General features: G+C 44.8%; 1 pseudogene; it reads left to right on the top strand.

Moving 5' to 3' along the window:
- The first annotated feature begins 2,791 nt into the window (after window positions 1-2,791).
- Window positions 2,792-19,113, top strand: LOC136466054 (glutathione S-transferase T3-like; annotated as a pseudogene).
- Window positions 19,114-20,353: the final 1,240 nt, after the last annotated feature.

Below are 20,353 nucleotides of genomic sequence, written 5' to 3'. Positions count from 1 at the left end.
GCGTAGCTGGCAACGTCCGAGCATCGAGGAGTTCTCAGCGAAGCTGGCGAGGTTCGAGCACCGAGGAGTCCCCGGCATAGCTGGCGATGTCCGAGCACCGAGGAGTCCCCGGCATAGCTGGTGATGTCCGAGCACTGGTGTAGCTAGCGACGTCCGAGCATCGAGGAGTCCTTGGCGTAGCTGGCGATGTTCGGCGTAGCTGGCGACGTCTGTGCGGTGAAGTGTGCCCACTTAGTCCTCGAGCACGAAGAATCCGAGCGTCGAGGAGTAACCGACGTATCTGGCGATGAAGCACGAGCGACGAATAGTTTGGTCAACTGATCGGCGGCGAAGTGAGCATTGAGCAGAAGCGACCGACGAATAGTCCGATCAACTGGTCAGCGACGAAGTCGATGATCCTAGCGGTCCAACCAGTTGATCGGTGGTGAAGTCCGAGCACCAGGTGATCCGATCACCTGGACGATGATCCTGCAATACAAATATGTAGAACGGGTAGTACATGATGTACAAATATATGAACTCCGGAGAAAAATCAGTAATGGCGATGAAATAGCGTAAGTAGCTTAGCGGTTAGTTGGTGTGAAGATGTATTTAATATAAACTGCCTGAGCAGTTAGTGTGTAGCTGAGTCTCCAACCCTAACTAGCCTGTTAACCATAACACGAAGCGCGGAGCCCGTGCACGTGTAGGAGGAACAATCGTCGCTAAGGAGCCATTGCCGACCACCCATAACGTAGTGGGCAGACGCTCGTGCACATGTAGGGAGGAGCCAGAGACAGGGCCATCTCTGGTGGCGTTCGAGCATCAACAGGACTGTTCGAGGGTTTAGAAAATCATTTGGAGAGCAAACATGGAGAAAACAAGTCGAAGAAACATCATGGCGATTAACGAAGATTGGAGAATATTTAGAAAAATATTAAAGCGTGACTTAGCTTCAGATAGAATGTCTGGTCGATAGCGTATGGCGCTATCGGGTCAGCAAGAGGATGGACGCCTTCAACCTGGTCGACGAATCTGCCCCTCAGATCATGTTGGTAAGCGGCGGCGGCGTTGGTGAACCCGAAGGGTAGGGCCGTAACCCCTGAAGTTTCCCGAGCAGCCTCCGATAGATCTGGATCGGAGGGTGGTCGGCACTGAACTATAGTGTCCAGAGATGATTCGGCGATGGAGAGACAATCGATGAGCTTCAGACCGACCCGATCGATGGATACGGTCAGATCATTGTTGTTGATCTGCCTCCTCTGGTAGCGAGGAAGCGGACGGCGAGTTGTTGATGAAGGTGACCTCGGAGGTGGTTCTGAGATCGGATCTGCAGTCGTAGGTGCAGGGGTGATCGACGAAGAATCGACTTGCACCGGCTCGAGGAGCTCTCTGACTCCGTCAGCATTGACGATCCATGAGATCGATCTGACCGTGAAGATCTAGCCGGGCTATGGGAGGAACGAAGAGCCTGCGGAAAAAGCCATCTTGTTCGACAAGGAAACAGCATGCAAGCCCCTACCTGGCGCGTCAACTGTTGATAGAATATCGTCCGCAGTCCTCCGAGGGGTATCCTACGAAGGTAGATTAATCGGCAGAGGTGCGTGAGATCAAGAACAAGAAGGCAACAGAGACACACGAGTTAGACAGGTTCAGACCATCAGTATGATGTAATACCCTACTCCTGTGGTCTGTTGGTTTGTATTGTATTGAGTATGAGATGTATCATCTATCCACTAGGGGACCCCTGCCTCTCCTTATATACTCTGGAGGGGTAGGGTTACAAGGAAAGTATCCTATTTGGTACTATACAATAGCTTACGGTGCACGCCGAGCAGCACCGTGCATGCCTTGATCTTGTGGGCTGGGCCACCTCTAATGGTGCGGCCCATGTCTTGTCTTGTGGATACCGGGGGCCATACCCCCACAGAAACATTTCTAAAGAGAATCTAAAATTGAAACGTTCCTAAGAGAATCCGGATCACAACAAAACACACCCTAAGTCTTTCTCATTTAGCGGATGCAGATGAACCCATGACCATGTAATTTCTACCAAGGTCAATCAAAAGTAGCCTTCGATTTTTCTCTTGTCCACTTTTGATCCTCTATAAAGCCCAACTTCATCATAAATTTTATTTCTAATTTTCTAACAAAATGTAAACTTTGATTTGGATCATATTTTTACCTTATCCTAAGGATCTGCCATGATATTTTCATTAGGACACCGAAAATGAAGACAATGTTATATAAGAGAACTTTTGATCTTTTAGTGTTCAATAAGGAAATGATCTTAACTATTGATTAGAATTTTTCTCTAATTTGACGAAGCACGCTCTGCAAGGTGTGAAAGCAACTCCAACAGATGTGGTATCCTTGTTGTGTATGCTATATTTGGAATTTTACCACAAAAATTGAGCTCCAACAGGTGTGCTATATGGTTTTCTAAAATAACAAACGTGTTATCCCTGGAATTTCACTCGGCATAGATAGCGCGCCGCGCTCGCTAGCCATCTGCCGAAATCGCTCGCCATGGTGCCTGCCCGCGCGCGCAATCCTTCCCACGCTCATGCTGAACTTTCCCATCGCACGCGCAATCCTTCCCACGCTCGTGCTCGATTCGGTCCTCAGCTCCATCGCCTCCTCCCCTCCCCCGCAGCCACTTTCCAATCATGGGGATCACAGGCCTGGCCTGCTCGATTCGGTTCCTAGTCGTCCATCGCCTCCTCCCCTCCCCTGCCGCCGCCGCCGCCCCATTAACCGCCAGAGCTGCTGTTTGCTTCCCCTCGGAATCGGCCTTTTCCTCTTCGTTGTGATGTCGCAGCATCCTCATGGAGAGATTCCGCCGTATGTGCGCCGGGGAGATCCCAACTGTGCTGCCCTATATTCACTCCTCATTGCTCCGGCGTCAGGCGGATGGGAGGAGCAGGAATCACCAGTGTTGCCTTGGTTGGAGAATGCGACGCAAGCAAGCCAGCAACGACGAGTCCTTCCACCCAACAGGGCTGCTGCTGCATCGAATCCATTCCTCTATGTGTGCTCTGGCGAGTCAAGTTTGCAGTCTGTGTTGAAATCATGAGTTCATCAGCTGAACGTTCTAAATCGTTATGTCATCAGTAAGGAATTAGAGCTAAAGTGCGTCTGTTCAACTAAAAAATGTTTGCAATTTTCACATAGTAGTACAACGTCTTTGTGATCACTCATCCAATTGGCAGTGCATGAGAAGAAAAAAAATCCTTATGACTGTTTTTTACACAATATATTAAGTTGCTTGTTTACAAAAGAGTCAGGCAAAGATACATGATCTGGTCGCACACCTTCTCAGACTATAGAAAATTATTAGGCTATAATTTGTAGTACATCTGGGCAAGCACACCTTCTTAGTCTGTAGAAAATTATTAGGCTATAATTTGTAGTACATTTGGGCAAGCACACCCTCTCAGTCTGCAGAAAATTATTAGGCAATAATTTTTACGACATCTACACCTTGTGTTTTGTTCCTTGTTCAGTTCATTGTGTTTTGTTTTTACAACTGAAATGGATTCAGGGAGACCTTTGACCGACATGATTATGGAAGGTTTCACTCTAGGTGTAGTGTCTAACAATATCCCACCTCATAATGAAATACAACCACACGATGAGGTCCCTGCTGCGGTCAAAGGAATTAAAAAGAGGTCCAAAAATTTCACTGTTAAAGTGGACGAGATGTTGGTGTCAGCATGATTAAATGTGAGTTTTGATCCTGTGAGAAGAGTCAATCAATCAAAGGATACCTATTGGAAAAGAATACAAGATCACACAAGGATTTTGAATCTGATTACACACAAAGCTCTCTAATGAGTCGGTGGTCTAGTATACTACATGAGTGCAACATATTTGCCGGCTGTGTTTCGAAGGTAGAGGCCCGAAATCAGAGTGGTGCATTTGTTGATTACAAGGTTAGATGATCTACCTTCACATGCTAATTTCCTTTATGTTTTTGCAGAATCTCATGTGTCATCTTTGTTTCCCATTGCAGCAAGCAAACGCATTAACTATGTACAAGAATGACGACCCATTGCACAGGACTTTCCGGTACATACATTGCTAGAAAAAGTTCAGAGACCACTCGAAGTGGACGAATAGGCGCCGGCCAATTGGACCTCAGAAACCATTCAGCAAAAAGCAAAAGACCACTGCCAGTTCAACTCCTGCTACTGATGCACCAGACCCTATCACTGGTACTGTAGCTGAGACTCAAACCACAATAACCACAGTGGAGAGGCCTACAGGGACTAAGAAGGAAAAGCAGAAATTAAAGCAACATTTGAGCATTGAAGCTTTGGATTATTTATTGGCAAAGAAGAATGTAACACCTAGGTGTTAAGCATGCATTAACATTCTATCCCATGAGCATAATCATCATCACCTCATGCATAAGCATCATTCATGCATTTCATTTCGAAAGAAATGAAGTATCATTTCATGTGGTGCTTAAATTGATTGAAATTCATTATGTTTAAAATAATGTAAAATGCCATGCTCATGTTTGGATGCCATGATTACTTGTTTTGATCACTAAATTAACTTGGAAATATTTAGGATGCAATTTGGAGCAAAGTTTATATTCAAAGTTTTGCCAAATTATGCTTTTAAAATAATTCTTCAAAATTAGGGTTTTGGGATTTAATTTACTTTAAATCTATAGTTCAAAATCTATTTGGAATTTGACTTTGGTCATAAAAGCAAAGTTGTAGAGAATAAATTTTTGAGCAGCTTTTATTTTTGGGCCAAAGTTTGAAACTGCTTTGAAATTGCTCAAAATTTGCATTGAATGAAATAGGAATAGAAAATAATTTGAAACATGTTTTTCTTCCTTAGTGGGCCTCACGCCTCGCTTCCCGGCCCAGTCCGCAAGCCGGCCCGGCCTACCTCCGCGCCGCGCTCCTGCTCCCGCGCCCGACCGGCGCCAGAGCGTGCACGCCGCGTGGAGGCCATGCGCCGGTGAGTTCGCCGCGTGGCACCGCCGGCCTACCCTGCGCCCCTCCTGTCGCGCCTACACCCGCCGCGCCGTGTCTGCCACCCCCTCCTCCATCTCATTTGCTTCCTCTCTTCCGCCATCGCAAGCAGCTACAACGCACGCACCCGCCACCGCCCGCACAAGTGCCATCGCCGGCGTTGGCCATTCCAGCCGCTCCCGTTCGCCAAGGCTAGCTCCGTCTTGCCCTGAGCACCGCCTCCACCTCGCGCACCTCGTGCTCGCGTCGCTTTGCCGTGGTAAGCTCCCCTTCCTCGAGAATCACTCGCCGGAGCACGGCCGAGCTCCTCGGAGAGCTCTGCTCCCGTGGACACCCCCTCTCCGCTCCACCTCTCTCCTTCCTTTCGCGCACGTGAGCACCGCCTTGCCCTCGTGAATCTCGTGCACGCCTCCCCGTGCCCTGCCGTGGACGGAGTCAGCGTACTGCCGATGAGCCACGCCACCGCTCCTCTAGTGCCTTCTCTTGGTGCACCGCGTTTGCCTCGTCGCGGGTGAGCTGCTGGTGGTGACCGCACCGCCAGCAAGCTCACTGTCGGCGAGAGCCGGCCAGTCAGCTCCACCCCTGTTTTGGTCTGACCGATAGGTGGGGGCCGTTGACCCATGGGGGCCCGCTCGTCAACGCCCTGACTCGGGTCTGGGTGCACAGCACCGGGTGCACCCAACGTTTTCATCGGCTGGTTTTTAAAAGGATTTAGGAAATGATTTTCCAGAAAATGTTAAATGTTTCCAAAAAGTCATAACTTGCTCAAAATAGCTCCAAATTTGTTGAAACAAATTTTGCTAGGTTTCTTGTGACTAGATCTATCTGTTAAAAATATTGCATGTCAAATTTGTGATACTTTTCTATGTAGCTTTATTTAAATTGAATAAATGCTAATTTCTTGGAAAATGTATAGTAAATAGAATATATGTCAGAAAAATATGGTGCTAATTTTGTTGATCTATTTAGGTGATGTACTTTCTGTTGAAAATATATAACATACATGTTATGTGGAAAGATATGGCTAGGTATGCTAAGTGTATTAATTGCTGATTTCTTGTAAAAATTTCTAGGGCTAAAAATATGAATAATATAGGTTGGTGAAACTTTTTGTACAGCGATTTTATACTATGTAGATCATGGGAAAAATACCAAATCTGTTGTTTGACACTTTTCGTAGTACAAAGTATTGTCATGCTCAATTATCCACCATAGCTTGTCATTTTTGTGTAGGCTGTTATACTTATCTAAATGCCATGAAAATTTTATGGTAGCCTACTTAGAGTAGTACTATGCTACTGTAATTTTCTCAAATTTTTATGAGCACCAAAGATATATGTTGCTGTTGTAGCCCTAGTTTAAAATGAAATAAACAAACCTTGTAGCAGGACTTTACTTCTACTATGCCCAATAAAGTTAAACATGTTCATCTACATTTCATGTATCATGATCATTACATGTCATCTCTTCGATGCACCTATGCATTAGCACTCATACATCGGCATCATACAGGATCGTAGGAGGAGTTGCTAGCAGTAATTTAGGAAGAGCAGACCGGGATAGATCCACAAGAAGTCCAGGCACAGAAGGTGCCAGAGGAAGAGGAGCCGGAAGAGGACTTGCCCGAGTGCGTGGATCATCAACCTAGTTTGTTCGAATGAGGCAAGCCCCAGAGCATTCTAAGTCTCCTACTTTATAAAAGCAATTCTTTCTATATATATGAGTTTATATATTGTTGCATTAAGTGGTAGGAGTTGATTGAAACCGTTGATGCATTTATTACTATCCTTGCCTACCTTACTACCTTGTTACCCTGTTAGGTCAAGATCGAATAACTGCTTAGCCTTGCTTAGACCGGTAGCGATCGGTGATAATCCAATCACCTACATTATAGGTGGTTACTAGAAGAATTTAGCTATGGAAAGAATGATATTATAGAATTAACTATGTGAGATGGATAATTGGAGACCGGACGAAAAAAGTTGGAGGCAACCAGATAGGGTTCTGGGGTGCTGTTAGTTTCCGTCTGTGTCGATTAAGGACTGATCGTTGCTCGTCCCTCTTGTCATGTTGAACGCATGCCTCACATTTAGCTGGCTGAATAAAGTACCTTTCGACCGCGAAGCTAGTGACACTATTCAAGCCGGGATAAACCCGGATTGGTAGACTGGTGCTGAAGGGGGTATGATGGGGACGCGAAGAGTGAGCCCAAGGTGCGTCCTGGCAGTCGGGCGGTCCCTGGGTAGTGCGGTCCCGGCTGTTATCCCGCGGCTACTTGGAAAGTGTCATTGGTGATCTAAGCGACCCTGACGGGGGAAGCATGGTTTATGTGAGGAATAAATCACCAGCTGGTTAGGAATCGATTCGAATCGCCATCGCTCCTGGATAGTGAGCACTTGACTCGAGCTACGGCATCGTAGTAATTATTATGGAACAATGATAGTTATCTGGATGGTATGTGATATGCTAAATCTAAGTTGGTAACTGGATGTTATTGGTTAATCAAGTGATTGTCATAGTACAGGTGCTTACCTAGATGGATAGGTCATAATAAAGATGATGCAAAGTACTTAAAATGGTTTTTTCATGATAGCTTATGCTTTTCGCAAACAAGTCAGCTAGCCCACTAAAGAAAGCCTTGCATAATCCTTGGTGTCGCTTTATTTTGGTTTAAGACGGGTAAGTCTAGCTGAGTACCTTCTCGTACTCAGGGCGTTGTTCCCATTGTTGTTGCAGATGGTCAAATGTACTACAGCTATTGCATTAACTGCCTGTACCTGGCGATGGGTGACAACTAGGACCAAGGGCAATGGTCACTCCGTATCTCTCCTCTGATGCTTTTGTTGGAGATGACTACCTACTGGCACTGTATTGGAACTAAAAGTGTGTGTGTGACTTGAAAACTATTTGCTTCCACTATTTTAGATTGAACCTGGTTTGTAATAACTTTATATTCTAAACTCTGATATATCCTACTGTCATTGTGAACTTTATATAACATGTGACGGTACTTGCTAAACTTGTACGATCTTGGTTTGTATGTCGATTGGTTTGAAATCCTTCGTGGTTTCACGGACTACCGGGTTATACGGGCTTAAGTTTGCTAAATTATCTGCTTCGGCAGAAGATTTCCTTACTTAATCTCGTATAATTGGTCGGTTCTGTTACAGCTGGCATCAGTGCAAGGTTTAGTAGGTTACTGTTCATGCATGTATTTAAAACAAAAGGGTTTTGTGTTACAAAACTAATTGCAAACTATAGTATATAGGTGTTTCAACCTCTAATTAAAAACTTAAGAGTGTGCCAGTGGTCATATCCTTTATGCCCAGTTAAGGACTCTAGGTGGCTTATTTAAGTACTGACTTGGGGGTCTTTGCATCATATTTCTATTTCGTTGCTCATACGACGTGCTATTGTATGAGTGCCATTCACTTGAGTGGTAATGTATGGATCCATTGCCTCTACGCCTCGGTAAGTGAGAGTTGTGAGAGCATGATCGGATACACTGCCGATCTAGGGAAGTGCTTATATGATGCCAGATTATTTACATGCCATACGCATGTTTGTATGAAGGTATCCAATGTGTGGGGAAATTCCGTCCTGTGGTGATGATGCCGTCGATAGGACGATGGTTCGGGTAGTTGCTACCGTTGTACGCATATCTGGGGATGCGTGTAGAACGAGTAGATTACTTTACTGCTTTCGTGCATATTTTTCATAATGTCAGGGTTTGGGCTGAAGTGGGTCTTTTGCAGGTACATAATAGCGCTATCGTGTAGTACGTATTAGCTACGTTTATCAGAGACCGTTGTATGCCACCGTCTATGCCGTTAGTAATTGTTATTTTTCCTAAGTTTGTGAGAACCTACGGAACGTGCATGCATCATGTTGTTACATATCATTCATGGCATTGTTCCTCCCCTTATAAGTTGATTATCTCATTTTGATAAAAATGACAACTTAACCTTGTTCTCACGTGAGTAATAAAACAAATTTGCTACAGATGGCACGCACAAAGCAGACCGCTCGCAAGTCCACTGGAGGCAGAGCTCCCCGCCATCAGCTTGCCCCACGTACCCGTCAGCGCCACATGTTTCTTGGAGAGTTTGGGATGCCTACACTCTTGTGGAGAGTGCTCAGCTATGTAGGCTATCCTGATGGAATAGAGCCCCGCTACTTCTGGACAAATGAGCAGTTAGGAGAAGGTCTCTTGGTTACTGTGGAGGCCATTGTTCATCCCCAAGGTGACAGTTCTGAGTGGACTGGTTGGCATTATGAGTCAACTGGTAGGACCGCTGAAGAAGCAGCTGATAGGGCAGCCTTTGGGATACTGAGGGATATCATGGACCATTTTCCTCAGGAGTTGGCAACCGCTTTAGTTGGAGTCTTTCCAAGGGGCAACCCCTCCACTGACTCATGGCAGTAAGCAAGAGGAAGATCTTTGGAGATTGGTGCAGCCGAAGGACAGAACAGTGATAACCCTGCCATGAGCGCCATGTTCGCAGTGATGAAGGCTTTCAATGGAGTAGAAGGTAGCCTGAGACGTGTGTCTAGTGCTTTTGGTCATGCCCGAGATGACCGACGTCAACTTCAGAGGGATCACGACGCCGAGATTGAGAGGCTCAGTGCAGAGATGGCTCAGTTGACTCGTCAGAGGGATCAGGTGACCCAGAGGACTAGAGCCTATGAGGGAGACGTGCGTGCACTGAGAGAGCAGGTCGAGCGTCTAACCACCGCCAACAGGAACGCTGAGCGCATGTTGATCCATGTGCTCCACCAGAGGAATGAAGCCTGGTCCACATAAGATGTTCTGAGAGCTCGACAGGTTGAGCTGGAGCAGCAGCTGGCCAATGCAGAAGAGTACAACACAACCTACATGAGGAGGTTCATTAGCTAAATAACCAGCTCCACCCTTACATTCCACCTGGAGCCGTAGAGATGGATCTAGATGAGGACGAGGATCCCGAAGAGCTTGAGGCACCAGTTGATGACGATGACGATGATGTAGATAGTGACGATGTCGACATCTCTAACCTAGACAGCGACCATGATGAGTAGGCTAGTAGTTGTTGCGCTAGCTACTAGGGTTTTGTTTACGATGACCTTTTGCATGGTCGACATGTCTGGCATGTACTCATGAGTAGAAAGACTAAGACCTTGATGTAATGTTGGAAAACTTGGATGTGTTTGTGGCAATATCTAAACGTCAAAAGTCCAGTGTATGTATGCTGGCAATTTGGTTGTATTGGACGCGATGTGTGCGTTTCAGTAATCTAATTAGTAATGTTGTGTTGATTGGAATGACTTATTGTGCCCCTGTTTTATTGTATGAAGTTATTCTCTCTAGTGAAGTCAGAATGGCATAATTTTTCATTCACCTGCAATTTCTACAACATCGCCTAATAATTACTGTTGCTGAAATATGTAGATGCCGAACACTCGTCGTACCGTGTATGATGTGACTGAGGCAGGTGGCAGTGCCGCTGGGAATGAGAACCGTGATCCACCACCACCACCTCCTCCTCCACCGTACACCGCGGAACAGTTCTTCGCACAGTTCCTTGGAAGTCAACGCAACATGGAGGGCATGCAGCAGAACATGGAAGCTGCATTGCGCCATATTGCTGACAACACCCACCGTGGGTTAAACCCAGGTGGACATGAAGCGAATCAACATAGCAGTTTTAAGGACTTTATGGACACCAGACCACCAATTTTCAAGGAAGCGACAGAGCCATTGGATGCGGAAGAGTGGATAAACACCATGGAGGATAAGTTTCGTGTTCTAAGGATGACAGAAGTGTTGAAAACTAAGTATGCAGCTCATCGGCTACAAGGCCCTGTAGGAATGTGGTGGAAGCACCACCGCACCACTTTTCCCCCCAATGCCCATATTACTTGGAGGGAGTTCACGGAGGCTTTTCGTGGAGTTTACATTCCACCGAGTTTGACCAAAATGAAGTTTGGAGAATTTCTAGCACTGAACCAAGGCACCAAGACGGTGACACAGTATCTACATGCATTCAATAATCTAAGTTGCTATGCCTCTGACATGGTGAATACCGATGACAAAAAGATCGCTAGTTTCAAGAGAGGTCTGAATCCCAAGATGATGAAGCACGTGGGTACCAACACAAGAACTGGTTTCAATGACTTTGTTAGTGACTGCTTAAAGCAAGAAAATAACAACAATGTTTATGCTACATCCAAGACTCGCAAGAGGGCTTTTGAGTCAGGTCCGTCCCAGCAAAGGGCCCCGATGGCAAATCGTTCGGCATATCATCCGCCTGCCCCTGGTGCAAGGTTTAGGCCACCCCAACGGAGGAATCAGAATGCCCAGAACCTTAAAGGAATCAGAAGCCATTCAAGATGGTGGTGCCACAAGCCAAGACTGAACAAGGCAGTTCATCTGGAGCTGCTACTCAAGTAAGAGGACCGTGTTTCAACTGTAATCAAACTAGACACTTTGCGAAGTTTTGCCCATATCCCAAGAGGCAGTAGAATTAGTACCAAGCTCGTGTGCACCACACCACCATTGATGACATCCCGAAAGGAGAGCCCATGACAGCTGGTATGTTTTCTATCAACAATCATCCTACAGTCGTTTTGTTTGATTCTGGATCATCGCATTCATTCATAAGTCAAGCATTTGCAAGAAAGTATGAGCAAAAGATAGTTGAATTGGAATGTGCTTATTGGATCAGTTTAGCTGGGGCTGATCTGTTAACTAATCAGATAATCCAGGGGATAACCCTGTGTATAGCAGACAGGCAGTATATGCTTAACTTGATAGTTATGCCAGGACTAGTTCTGGATGTGATTATAGGAATGAACTGGATGACTAAGATGGGAGTAGTAATTGATGTGGGAGGAAGAAGCATTTCTCTCAAAGAACCTGTTGGAGAAGGTACATTTCAAGTAACCTTACCTTAGAGAATAGATCTAACCAGTACAACTTGTGCAGTCCAAACTACTCTTCTAGCTAAGATTCCAGTAGTGTGCGAGTTTTCGGACGTGTTTCCAGATGAGTTACCCGGTCTTCCACCAGACAGAGATGTTGAGTTTGCCATTGAGTTAATCCTTAGAACACCACCGATCTCAAGAAGACCTTATAGGATGCCTCCAAATGAATTAGCCAACTTGAAGAAACAACTCCAAGATTTGTTGACTAAGGGTTTGATTCGCCCAAGTTCATCGAAATGGGGATGTCCCACACTATTCGTGAAGAAGAAGAAGGATAACTCCTTACGGATGTGCGTGGACTACCAACCACTGAATGCGGTGACAATTAAAAACAAGTATCCGCTACCTCAGATTGATATCTTGTTTGATCAATTGTCCAAAGCCAAGGTGTTCTCCAAAATAGATTTGAGATCAGGGTACCATCAGATCAAGATTAGACCACAAGATATACCCAAAACCGCGTTCTTCACCAGATATGGTTTGTACGAGTATCTTGTCATGTCCTTTGGTTTGACAAATGCTCCTACATACTTTATATATCTGATGAATTCGGTCTTTATGCCAGAGTTGGATAAGTTCATGATTGTGTTCATTAATGACATTCTAGTATACTCAGAGAACGAGCAGGATCATGAAGAGCATCTAAGAATTGTCTTGACTAGACTCAGAGATCACCAGTTGTATGCTAAGTTTAGTAAATGTGAGTTCTGGCTGAAGACAGTTCCTTTTCTCGGTCATGTGCTATCTGAGAATGGAATCTCAGTGGATCCTAGTAAGGTACAAGAGGTTATGGACTGGAAGGCACCAAGCACAGTTCATGAGGTTCGGAGTTTTCTTGGATTAGCCGGTTACTATCGTCGTTTTATACCGGACTTCTTAAAGATTGCCAAGCTAATGACAAGTTTGCTACAAAAGGATCATAAGTTCGTTTGGATAGAGGAGTGTGAGGCAGCTTTCTTCACCTTGCGGAATTTGCTAACCACTGCTCCTGTTCTGGCGCAACCGGATATAGAGAAGCCGTTTGATGTGTTTTGCGATGCATCAAAGAATGGTTTAGGATGTGTTCTGATGCAAGATGGCAGGGTCATTGCTTATGCCTCATGTCAGTTGAGGAAGCATGAGGTTAACTATCCTACGCATGATTTAGAGCTTGCGGCTGTTGTGCATGCTCTAAAGATTTGGAGACACTACTTGCTTGGGAATGTGTGCAATATCTTTACAGATCATAAGAGTCTCAAGTACATATTTACTCAGTCTGAGTTGAATATGCGATAAAGAAGATGGTTAGAGCTAATAAAGGATTATAACCTGAATGTGCACTATCATCCGGGAAAGGTAAATGTAGTGGCAGATGCCTTAAGTAGGAAGTCACATTCTCTTGTTGTGCAACCATTGTTTGAAGATGGGTTCAATTTATTGCATCCTGCAGTGTTGCATAATATCCAGGTTAGTTGTACCTTGGAAAGCAAGATCATTGAGGGTCAGAAAATAGATAAGGGAATATTCCATATCAAGGAGAAAATAAAGAAAGAACCATCCAAGCACTTTAGAGTGGATGAACAAGGAGTGTTATGGTTTAAGGACCATATGGTTGTACCTAAAGATCGAGAGCTCAAGAACAAATTGATGGATGAAACTCATCACTCTAAGCTGTCTATCCATCCTGGAAGTAACAAAATGTACCAAGAATTGAGACCTCGTTATTGGTGGACGAAGATGAAGAAGGAGATTGCAGCGTATGTTGCTCGTTGCGACATGTGTTGTAGAGTGAAAGCTCTTCACATGAGACCCACAGGAATGTTGCAACCTTTGTCAGTACCAGATTGGAAATGGGATGATATAAGTATGGATTTCATCACCGGTTTCCCCACCACACCAAAGGTGAATGATTTGATTTGGGTAATTGTAGATCGCCTTACCAAATCAGCTCACTTCTTACCAGTCAAAACAACATTTCGACCACCTCAGTATGCTGAGAAATACATTGCAGAGATTGTCTGATTACATGGTATACCAAAGACTATTGTATCCGACCGTGGGTCACAGTTTACCGCTCATTTTTGGGAGCATCTTCATAAAGGTTTGGGTACTAGCTTGATTCGGATTATAGCTTACCACCCATAGATAGATGGGCAGACAGAGCGAGTTAATGCTGTTCTAGAAGATATGCTTAGAGCTTGTGTGTTATCGTCTAAGGGTTCATGGTTACCTTTGGCAGAGTTCGCTTACAACAACAGTTACCAAGAGAGTATCAAGATGGCTCCATTTGAAGCATTGTATGGCAGAAAATGTAGGACACCATTGAATTGGGTTGAGCCTAGAGAAAGAAGGTTTTACGGAATCGATTTTGTTGACGAGGCTGAGAAAAAGGTCCGTATTATCCAACAAAACATGAAAGCGGCACAGTCACGCTAGAAGAGTTATGCCGATAAGAGAAGGAGACCGCTTGAGTTTGAGGTAGGTGACTATGTTTATCTGAAGGTTACTCCAATGAAGAAAGTACAACGGTTTGGAGTAAAGAGAAAACTTGCTCCTAGATTTGTAGGACCGTACAAGATCATAGAGAAGAAGGGTCCCGTGGCTTATAAGTTACAATTACTAGAAGCGATGGTTTCGATCTTCCCAGTCTTCCATGTATCACAGTTGAAGAAGTGCTTGCGTGTTCCGAAAGAGAGAATAGAACCTCAAAGCATTCAGCTCAAGTCCGACTTGGAATACCGTGAGCAACCGGTTTGGGTTTTTGACACTAAGGACCGAGTCACTCGGAACAAAGTGGTGAGAACATATAAGATATAGTGGAGTCATCACGATGATGGTGATGCAACGTGGGAAACAGGAGAATATCTGCAAAACGCTTATAAGGATTTTTATAACAAATGGTTTGTAACTCAAAATCTTGGGACGAGATTCTTATAAGTGGGGAGGGCTGTAACACCTCGGTGTTAAGCATGCATTAACATTCCATCCCATGAGCATAATCATCATCACCTCATGCATAAGCATCATTCATGCATTTCATTTCGAAAGAAATGAAGTATCATTTCATGTGGTGCTTAAATTGATTGAAATTCATTATGTTTAAAATAATGTAAAATGCCATGCTCATGTTTGGATGCCATGATTACTTGTTTTGATCACTAAATTAACTTGGAAATATTTAGGATGCAATTTGGAGCAAAGTTTATATTCAAAGTTTTGCCAAATTATGCTTTTAAAATAATTCTTCAAAATTAGGGTTTTGGGATTTAATTTACTTTAAATCTATAGTTCAAAATCTATTTGGAATTTGACTTTGGTCATAAAAGCAAAGTTGTAGAGAATAAATTTTTGAGCAGCTTTTATTTTTGGGCCAAAGTTTGAAACTGCTTTGAAATTGCTCAAAATTTGCATTGAATGAAATAGGAATAGAAAATAATTTGAAACATGTTTTTTCTTCCTTAGTGGGCCTCACGCCTCGCTTCTTGGCCCAGTCTGCAAGCCGGCCCGGCCTACCTCCGCGCCGCGCTCCTGCTTCCGCACGCCGCGCCCGACCGGCGCCAAAGCGTGCACGCCGCGTGGTGGCCATGCGCCGGCGAGTTCGCCACGCGGCACCGCCGGCTTGCCCCGCGCCCCTCCTGTCGCGCCTACACCTGACGCGCCGTGTCTGCCACCCCCTCCTCCATCTCATTTACTTCCTCTCTTCCGCCAGCGCAAGCAGCAGCAGCAGCGCATGCACCCGCCACCGCCCGCACAAGCGCCATCGCCGGCGTTGGCCGTTCCGGCCGCTCCCGTTCGCCAGGGCTAGCTCCGTCTTGCCCTGAGCACCGCCTCCACCTCGCGCACCTCGTGCTCGCGTCGCTTTGCCGTGGTAAGCTCCCCTTCCTCAGGAATCGCTCGTCGGAGCACGGCCGAGCTCATCGGAGAGCTCCGCTCCCATGGACACCCCCTCTCCGCTCCACCTCTCTCCTTCCTTTCGCACGCGTGAGCACCGCCTTGCCCTCGCGAATCTCGTGCGCACCTCCCCATGTCCTACCGTGGCCGGAGTCGGCGTACCATCGACGAGCCGCGCCACCGCTCCGCCATGCACGTCGTCGAGCTCACTTCCGAGCTCCTCTAGTGCCTTCTCTTGGTGCACCGCGTTTGCCTCGTCGCGGGTGAGCTGCTGGTGGTGACCGCACCGCCAGCAAGCTCACTGTCGGCGAGAGCCAGCCAGTCAGCTCCACCCCTGTTTTGGTCTGACCGATAGGTGGGGGCCGTTGACCCATGGGGGCCCGCTCGTCAACGCCCTGACTCGGGTCTGGGTGCACAGCACCGGGTGCACCCAACGTTTTCATCGGCTGGTTTTTAAAAGGATTTAGGAAATGATTTTCCAGAAAATGTTAAATGTTTCCAAAAAGTCATAACTTGCTCAAAATAGCTCCAAATTTGTTGAAACAAATTTTGCTAGGTTTCTTGTGACTAGATCTATCTGTTAAAAATATTGCATGTCAAATTTGTGATACTTTTCTGTGTAGCTTTATTTAAATTGAATAAATGCTAATTTCTTGGAAAATGTATAGTAAATAGAATATATGTCAGAAAAATATGGTGCTAATTTTGTTGATCTATTTAGGTGATGTACTTTCTGTTGAAAATATATAACATACATGTTATGTGGAAAGATATGGCTAGGTATGCTAAGTGTATTAATTGCTGATTTCTTGTAAAAATTTCTAGGGCTAAAAATATGAATAATATAGGTTGGTGAAACTTTTTGTACAGCGATTTTATACTATGTAGATCATGGGAAAAATACCAAATCTGTTGTTTGACACTTTTCGTAGTACAAAGTATTGTCATGCTCAATTATCCACCATAGCTTGTCATTTTTGTGTAGGCTGTTATACTTATCTAAATGCCATGAAAATTTTATGGTAGCCTACTTAGAGTAGTACTATGCTACTGTAATTTTCTCAGATTTGTATGAGCACCAGAGATATATGTTGCTGTTGTAGCCCTAGTTTAAAATGCAATAAACAAATCTTCTTTAATGCATGATTAGTTAATAATGTTTGCTTTGGTGTATCTTTAAAGCATCTTAGATTGCCGTGGTGACTTGGCATGTTATTACAGTGGTTGTAGTAGTAGTATAGTGGTACATGTTCTTGGATGATGTTGGCTACCTTGTAGCAGGACTTTACTTCTACTATGCCCAATAAAGTTAAACATGTTCATCTACATTTCATGTATCATGATCATTACATGTCATCTCTTCGATGCACCTATGCATTAGCACTCATACATCTGCATCATACAGGATCGCAGGAGGAGTTGCTAGCAGTAATTTAGGAAGAGCGGACCGGGACAGATCCACAAGAAGTCCAGGCACAGAAGGTGTCAGAGGAAGAGGAGCCGGGAGAGGACTTGCCCGAGTGCGTGGATCATCAACCTAGTTCGTTCGAACGAGGCAAGCCCCGGAGCATTCTAAGTCTCCTACTCTATAAAAGCAATTCTTTCTATATATATGAGTTTATATATTGTTGCATTAAGTGGTAGGAGTTGATTGAAACCGTTGATGCATTTATCACTATCCTTGCCTACCTTACTACCTTGTTACCCTGTTAGGTCAGGATCGAATAACTGCTTAGCCTTGCTTAGACCGGTAGCGATCGGTGATAATCCGATCACCTACATTATAGGTGGTTACTGGAAGAATTTAGCTATGGAAAGAATGATATTCTGGAATTAACTATGTGAGATGGATAATTGGAGACCGGACAGAAAAAGTTGGAGGCAACCAGACAGGGTTCTGGGGTGCTGTTAGTTTCCGTCTGTGTCGATTAAGGACCGATCGTTGCTCGTCCCTCTTGTCATGTTGAACGCATGCCTCACATTTAGCTGGCCGAATAAAGTACCTTTCGACCGCGAAGCTAGTGACACTATTCGAGCCGGGATAAACCTGGATTGGTAGACTGGTGCTGAAGGGGGTATGACGGGGACGCGAAGAGTGAGCCCAAGGTGCGTCCTGGTAGTCAGGCGGTCCCTGGGTAGTGCGGTCCCGGCTGTTATCCCGCGGCTACTTGGAAAGTGTCATTGGTGATCTAAGCGACCCTGACGGGGGAAGCATGGTTTATGTGAGGAATAAATCACCAGCTGGTTAGGAATCGATTCGAATCACCATCGCTCCTGGATAGTGAGCACTTGACTCGAGCTACGGCATCGTAGTAATTATTATGGAACAATGATAGTTATCTGGATGGTATGGGATATGCTAAATCTAAGTTGGTAACTGGATGTTATTGGTTAATCAAGTGATTGTCATAGTACATGTGCTTACCTAGATGGATAGGTCATAATAAAGATGATGCAAAATACTTAAAATGGTTTCTTCATGATAGCTTATGCTTTTCGCAAACAAGTCAGCTAGCCCACTAAAGAAAGTCTTGCATAATCCTTGGTGTCGCTTTATTTTGGTTTAAGATGGGTAAGTCTAGCTGAGTACCTTCTCGTACTTAGGGCGTTGTTCCCATTGTTGTTGCAGATGGTCAAATGTACTACGGCTATTGCATTAACTGCCTGTTCCCGGCGATGGGTGACAACTAGGACCAAGAGCAATGGTCACTCCGTATCTCTCCTCTGATGCTTTTGTTGGAGATGACTACCTACTGGCACTGTATTGGAACTAAAAGTGTGTGTGTGACTTGAAAACTATTTGTTTCCGCTATTTCAGATTGAACCTGGTTTGTAATAACTTTATATTATAAACTCTGATGTATCCTACTGTCAATGCGAACTTTATGTAACATGTGACGGTACTTGCTAAACTTGTACGATCTTGGTTTGTATGTCGATTGGTTTGAAATCCTTCGTGGTTTCACGGACTACCGGGTTATACGGGCTTAAGTTTGCTAAATTATCTGCTTCGGCGGAAGATTTCCTTACTTAATCTCGTATAATTGGTCGGTTCTGTTACAAAGAAAGAGGTGGATGCTGAGAAGGAGTTAAAGAAAGAGGAGTGGAAGTTGAAGAAACAAGAGATGTGCCAAAAAGCCCTTGCCTTGCGGAAAGAAAGGATAAAACTTGACAAAGAAAAATTTGATTTCGAGCGGGAGAAGAAAAAAGAATTATGAATATTGGTATGAGCACCATGTCAACAAGACAACATCAGTTCTACGACGACCAACAAAAGAAAATACTTGCAAGACGGCTTGAAAATTAGTAGTACCATGATCTTCAATTTTTAGATTTGGGCATAGTGTGAGACATGTCTAATTTTCTAAAACATTTTAGTTCACATCATATCGGATTGATTAATGTTCTTGCATGAACCTTGTTATCTATATTATTATGTAAAGGAGTTGCTTTTGACGTTTGCACCATCACATATATATGTTGATGTATGAACAATGTATCTACTCATCTGATATCAAGCAAAGCAACATACGCGATGATGGGTCGGAACACCTACAGGATAGCAGCAGCCTGTCGCCACCAAGATCAGCGTCTCATGCTAGGGACGTACGCAATGGCGATGTCGCCGCCGGGAGCCCAGAACACACACAGAGTCTTCTATTCACGCGAAGGAACAGAGCCCCCAGGACGTTGCTACGGACAAGTCCGAAGGAAAAGGTCCGTGGAAAGTTTCAAGCGCCAGGAATAGGTCCCTAGTAGTTGGTGACATGGCAATTTTTTAATATACAAGATGAGAAATAGCAAGTCTATTGAAAAACTCTTCTTTTTTTTAGGAGTTCTATATTTTATAAAAGAGCTAATATAATAAAATTTGGCTATTTATTTTAGCACATATGTTGGAGTTGCTCTGTGCCTGTGATATGTGAGGTCTCTTCGCCACTCCTATCCGTATCAAGTGATAAAAATGTGAAATCCATGCGTAAGTGAGGCCGGATGCGGGCCCGCACGCAGATGCCATACCTGCGAATGCATGCACCGATGCACGCGTGCATGGTCGGCCGCAGTGGGTTATGGTTGCTTGCATAACCCCTTATCTAGGTCTTGCAGTGCACTTCGTCCCTATTTGGTTGGCTCGTATGCATTCTTACATTGTCCTCAAAAGCAAACTGCAGCCTGCATCCTACTATTTGATCAAAATCCTACGTATCCAGCTATGCATCCTTCCTCCTGCACCTGTCCTGCAGTCTAGGACACAATCTAGCCACTTATGCAGGAAACCAATCACACATGTAACACTGTACGACTTCATATCCAGGCAAACCAAACAACATCAAATTGCATTGCCTTGTCTAGGTTAAGGGTATACTGCATAATCTCCAATGCAATGCAATACTAATACGAGTAACCAATCAGACCCAATATCGCCGGTACAAGCGAGCGCAAGACAATCAGCACCGGCAAGCTAGCGATGGAGTTCAATTCAGGGTTGCACGTGAGATTGATGTTCTTACGCCGGCGGCCGCTAAGCGTTCGTATACGGTGCCAGC

Source organism: Miscanthus floridulus, chromosome 7, assembly GCF_019320115.1.
Source record: "Miscanthus floridulus cultivar M001 chromosome 7, ASM1932011v1, whole genome shotgun sequence".
Taxonomy (NCBI): domain Eukaryota; kingdom Viridiplantae; phylum Streptophyta; class Magnoliopsida; order Poales; family Poaceae; genus Miscanthus; species Miscanthus floridulus.
The sequence above is the reverse complement of the archived record's forward strand: the minus strand, read 5'-3'. Positions and strand labels throughout refer to the sequence as shown.